Raw genomic sequence first — 6543 nt, 5'->3', positions numbered from 1 at the left:
GTATGCTCATTCCGACTAGAGGATGTAGAGGGCAAATGCATAATATTGTGTTTAGCAAAAAATATCCACTTGATGCATCAGGTCAGTGTTGTGAGAAAGGACACCTGCCTTGTAAACTCCTATGGGCCTGATTTGAACACAATAGGCAAAGTTTTGTCTCAAGCTGAATCTGCAATTGGGCGACTGCTACCATCATAACTCCATCTGATCATCCACAAAATGACTCAAATATCAAAACATGATCAATACTAAAGCAGCACCGAAAGTAACAACCCAGTCATTACTTGAAACTGAAAAATGTCCTGTTCATCTTCAAAAGAAGTTGGTTTTCAAAATTGCGAGAATTCAGTCTCGCTCTTCTTGGGCTGAAGACTAGTCCTGCGATGCTAAATAGCCTTTCACAGGCCGCTGAGGCAGGTAGAGGTGTGTTCAGCTTCACAGACAGCTTGCGCACAGCTGGGAAGGATTTCCCTAATGCTGCGCTCTTGCGGCTCCTGTCAATCCTATGGTGTGGTGGCTAGCTAACGTTAAGTTAGCTAACGTTAGCCAACTAGTGCTGCAATGATTATAGCTAAGATGACTCAAATCAACAAAATCTCACAACTGTCAACACTTCCTCAGCTCACTAACTCGCTAGCGATCCACGGGTGTTGGTCTTCGTCACCACCGTAGTTTGTTGCGGGAGTAGCAAGTGCTTCCATTTCTGCTTCCATCATGAAATCAGTCATCATAGAGTGGAATTCTGCTTATGTAGGATCGCTAGCTAGCATCCTGGGCATTACTGGGAATCAAAACACCGCGGCTTTGAGAGCACTTGTTTGCAATTGCGCATTAACGTGATTAACCAATGATTTAACTTGCAAGCTAGGACCACACTGATTCGCCAAACCTGCTTGCTTGCAGTCTCTGTTCCACCACAGTCCCCGACATTGGTCTCATGATTCATTTTTCTAAAGATAGATTTGATTTTGTAGCGAGTAACGAAGGCTTCAGGGGAAATGTATCGGAGTAAAAGTATCAGTTTTCTTTGCTAAATGTAGTGAAGTAAAAGTAAAAGTCAACAGAAATATAAATAGTAAAGTAAAGTACAGATATCCAAAACATACACCACTGGCCACATCCAATCAATTTCAGCAAACATCCCAGTATGATTTAATGCAAAAACACGTATTACTACTTTGCAGTTAAATATTTAACATTTATTCCAACACGAAAAAAAGCAGTAAATAACACTTTGACAAACACGTCGGGACATCTTATTAATGTCCCCGTTGTTTTAAAAAGCTAAATACGACTGCATCCAGCTAGCCAAATCTGTCTGGTAGCTTGTAGAGAAGCTTGTAGAGAAGGGAAGCATGTACTGCTTCCCTTTCCCGCTAGTCTGCTGTCTGATTGTGAGGTCAGGCTGATCTGGGATCAGCTCTTTCACTTCAGTTTCTCTGCCAAAGTTCTCCTCTCAAACAGGTCTTGGAGGAACAGCGCTCGTGCTCGCCTGTAGAGACTAGTCCTAACGAGGACGCGCAGCTCGGGGCAATACATATTTCGCCCCAAGCTGAATTTATTTGAGTACGCTGATTGGCTAAATTGTATGTCACACATTCATATCTTTAATCAGCAATTGGCTAAACTGCTTCATAGACCCGCCTCCTGTGGCCGATATTTTCAGCGACCCATTGCTGCTGAGACATGCAGACAGGTGGAGAGGACGTGCAGGAAAGGCATATATTTTGCATAGATATCATATTTTACACATATTGCTGGGCAGGGGCGTTTCTAGGATTCAAAGAAAGGGGGGGCTTAGCCCAAAGGGGAGTGGCATGTTTGCGGCCTTAGTGCGCGCAATTTTTTTTGGGGCCCATTTGGGGCCGTGGATATCCATTGTTTCAGACAGTTCATAGATTGGTTCAATCAGAAAGAGTGTGATTTTGCTCTGTAGTTTTGCTTGCATTCAGTATATGATAACACAAGAGACAGAATTCCAGGGTCATAGTGAAATTTGACAACACAAATATGAACTTTTCTCAAATAAAGAGAGAAATAATTTTCCTGCTTGTAAAGGAAAGACAGATAAACTAGCTTTCATATCTGCGTCACTCCCAAATCCTAATTCTTAAAGGGACCGCACACAATGGATGGAGAATGGACCTGACAGTGTCAACTTTATATCGTTAAGTATGATGATAGGCTATTGGATTGTAATTTGAAGGGGGAGAAAACATACAAACCAGAATGCACGCACATATGTAGCATGTTAGAGTTATAAATAACTTGTCCATGTGAGAAACAATAGTTTAATTTAATGACATCACCATTTTTTTAATCCAATAATGCCAAATTATTTGGGGGGGGGGGCTGAAGAACATTTTAGCAAGAAGATAAGCGGCTGGCGGCTCTGCACCGACTACTGGCCTGTGAATGGGGTAACCAAGAAGGATTCATAACACCTGCCCCGCGTTGACGAGGTTCTCTTCCTTGGACCTCCACAGTGGGTATTACCAGATGCCTCGTAGGCCCGACAGAAAACAGCTTTCTGTACTGGTTGGGGACTTTGGCAATTCAAGGTCCTCAGCTTTGGACTTTGTAATGCTCCTGCCACATTCGAGGTTGATGGACAAGGTGCTGGCTGGTGTCTCCGGTCAGCAGTGCCTGGTTTACCTCAACAACATCCTGGTGCAGGGCAGCTCCTTCAAGGCCACTCTATGGTTGGTGCTGGAAAAGGTCAGAGCAGCTGGCTTGAAGCTGCACCTTGAGAAATGCCACTTCATGCAGAGGGAGGTATGATTTTTGGGGCACTGGGTTGGGGGGTGAACGCATTGGCACCATGCAGGAGAAGGTGCAGGCAGTCGCAGACTGGCCCACCCCCAGCATCTAGAAGCAGCTGAAGAGTTTTTTTAGGCCTGGCCTCGTACTACAGGAAGTTTGTAACGGGTTTTGCTTGCACTGCTGCGCCCCAGTTTCAGCTGCTACAGAAGGACAGAGACTTTTTGTGGACTGGGATATGTCAGATGGCATTCAGCAGCCTTCAGTGCGCCCTGAGTGAGGCCCCGGTGCTCGCCCCAGCTGACACCAACTTGCCCTTCACCCTGGACACAGATGTTAGAGGTGTGGGTTTGGGAGGAGTGTTTTCCCCAAAAATGATTCTTAGATGCATCGCGATTCTCTCATGAACGATTATGACTCGATGCAGAAAACTCAATCAAGCATTTCAAACTCAATTCTCAATGTTATGATCACCTGTAAAAATTCTGTTACGCTGGGCTGTGTGTTCCTCACCGCTGCCCCTGAACGCAACAAACGTAGTACACATGTATTTTGTATACGTTGTAAGCTAGGCTAAATACTAGCAGAGTTCTGGTGAGGGCAGCTCAGCTTTAGCAGCCGAATATAGATACAATCTGACGGGCACCCCCTGCCTTAAAACCTACTGTATGGAAGCATTTTGCTTCTTCTTCTTCCTCTCAACTCGAAAAATGTGAAGCAAATCAGAAGGTAGATTGCACCTTTTTTTGCCAAGGATTTGCGCCCCTTCTCAGTCATTGAGATCAAAGCTTTCGCGCTGTTGCACACTTTGGAACCGAGATACATTCATCTCAACCTTTTTACGGACACAGCTGTACTCTACAGCCAAACCAAAGCTAAAGTCATGGAGTCACTGAGGAAAGCGGGTAGGATGGCTATGCGTGACATCCATTAACACAAAATCTAGTGTCTACTTTATGTACATTTTAACCACATGTTTTTTTTTATTATACTATATTTATTCCGGTAATGGGGAAATTTGTCTCTGTATTTGAGCCATCCCTGTATATTGGGAGCAGTGGGCTGTATATAGGGAGCTGTTGGGGATTCAGTGTCTTGTTCAGGGACACTTCGACACTTGACATGTCCCAGCCAAGGATCGAACAGACAACCCTCTTAACCCAGTGAGCCACGGTCGCCCCAAATGTTCCTGAAAGCGTTATTTTTGTACAAGAGCTGAATGCTCATTGCCTATAACAGGAGGATTTGTTTGAAGAGAAGTCTTTATTACTTATTTGTGAATAAGGGCAAATGACTCAGAAAATGCTGAACTATGTGTTTTGCTACGAGGATTGCTGCTATAGGCACACTTTTATTTATTTTCCTGTTGCTTCCTTTTACAATGCTTGGAAATGTAACCGTCCAGTTGACACATCTCTTGTATTTGTTGCCAATATTGGTTTAATAACAGATAATGGAAGTAAATTCATCTGTTTTTAATTATAAATCTTTACAAATAGCAGATAGTCACAGTGAGTAAAAAAAATCATGTATCAAAAAACTTTGATGCATCAAGAAGGATCAATAATGGTTTTATAATTGCATCGTAGCCCTCTGAATGGAATTGAATTGAATCGTGAGGTGACTATGATTACCCCTCTGTCCCAAGTGGGACCTGAGGGAGAGCCAGTGATGGCGTTCTTGAGCCTGTCGTTTAACAAGGCTGAGGGAAGGGAAAGGGTGGCAGTGGATGTGATGGGTCCTCTCCGCCATATACTGTTTCACAGATTGGCCAGAGGCGTACGCCCTCCCAGACCATGAGGCAGGGACAATCGTAGAAGCCCTAGTTGAGGGCATGTTCAGCCACTTACGAGTACCGGAGACCATACTCAGCGACCAGAGGAGGAACTTCGAGTCCTGGGTGTTTGCCTATGTGTGAGCGACTGGGCATGCACAAGACTCTGATGATGGCTTGGTGGAATATTCCATTGCACCATGGGCCAGCAGCTTTCCATCCTCACTTCTCATTACCATCATGACTGGGACAACCATCTACCCTTGGTGCTCATGGCCTTCATGTTCACATCTGTTCATTGCGTGATATAGTCCACCCTCTCTCTCTCTCTCTCTCTCTCTCTCTCTCTCTCTCTCTCTCTCTCTCTCTCTCTCTCTCTCTCCCTTTACACTCGCACACAGCAAGCTACGCAGCACTCAGTCATCCCCGATTTATCTCAGTGCTCAGTCCAAAATAGATAAATATAAGAATTTCAAAATTCACAACATGTTTTAATCTAACAAAATGCACTGCTTCAGTCCATATTTGTTGGCGTTTAGCATGATTTGGGCAATTACAAAAGCTCAAGCCCTTTTTCCCTCAACAGAAAGAAGCAGCTCAATTGCCCAAATCAAAGCCACAGGCAGCAACGAATGGGTCTCGGGCTTCACAAGCAAAGTCATTTCAGTTGGTTTCATTCTGTCTAAAGAAGGACTGAGACCAATCACACACTTGTTTAATCATGACAATGTATGCATCTTGTCAGTAATTGCACATTTAAAGTCCTGCAGTCATATTTCATGGCGTTTGACATGTTTTAACAGCTTAATTAAAAATAACCAGCAGGTTTGGTGATGTTTTGTCAAATGTTTTTGCACATGTTTGGAACTAGTACCGCCCACCATTAAGCAATTTCAAACAGTTTTACACACGTGGTTCAACGTTGTCATGAAACATTGTCTGCAGGATGTATATTGATTGGACAAACAATTTCTGATTTATAGTCTGATTTGTGTTATGTTGTGCCTTTTTTAATTTCTAGTGCCCCATAGTGGTAGACTGAATTAAACTTCCAGGGTATGTTTCAGGTACTCTTGTGGACATATCCTGCAAGTTTTGTGATGATCGGATAGTTATCGACTGGTGTAGTTATGTGCCCTTTAGAAGGTCATTGGTCAGTGTCTTGAAAACTAAAAAAAGATATCAACAATTTTGATAACGTTTGATAAGCTTTGTCCAATGATGATTTGATAGCAATTAGTCCTACAGTTTCGGAGATGTCAAAAAATGTTTTTGCAGAATAAATCTAAATGGCTTTTAGTGGTCCTTGAGGTTTTTCTTGTAGGGCATGTGTGTCAAATTTCAAGTCAATCGGACTCTCCAAAATTGAGATGAGATGGCACCGTGCTGCAATTGCTTCACATCGGACGATAAAGTAGCATTAAACATTAAATATTATGGCCATTTCTACACATATAGATAAAGAATACATCTTTAAAATAATAAGAAAATGATGTGGAAATATAAAGACCAATTACAAAATATAAAATAATTAAAATGTTATTATTTTGTTAATTTATCTCTGTACATATTCATTTATGTTTTGTTTTTTTATATAATTGCATTTATTTATTTTTATTGCTGTTTTCCTTACTCTTTTCTCTTTTGCTTTTTTTCCTCTTAAATTGAGCTATTCCTTAAAAGGCCAAGCTTTCAATCAACTGGCTCTGGGCTTGACTTCCTGCCTTCCTGAGTCGTCAATTCCTGCACACATGAGCCAATGCTTTGGGATGGGTCTATTTGCAATCTCACAAGCAACATTTGCTAACTTACTACCACTACCAACTTTATTAAATAGTAAATGGACTTGTAATTGTATAGTGCTTTTCTAGTCGTCCGACCACTCAAAGCACTTTAAATTTAACACTACATGTCATTCACAACCATCCATACACTGATGGCAGGGGCTACCATGCAAGGTGCCACCTGCACATCAGAACTAACATTCATACACATACACATCTAGGATT

Source organism: Anarhichas minor, unplaced genomic scaffold (genome assembly GCF_050575085.1).
Source record: "Anarhichas minor isolate MPS153535 unplaced genomic scaffold, ASM5057508v1 ptg000015l, whole genome shotgun sequence".
NCBI classification, from domain to species: domain Eukaryota; kingdom Metazoa; phylum Chordata; class Actinopteri; order Perciformes; family Anarhichadidae; genus Anarhichas; species Anarhichas minor.
Note: the sequence above shows the minus strand (reverse complement) of the source record.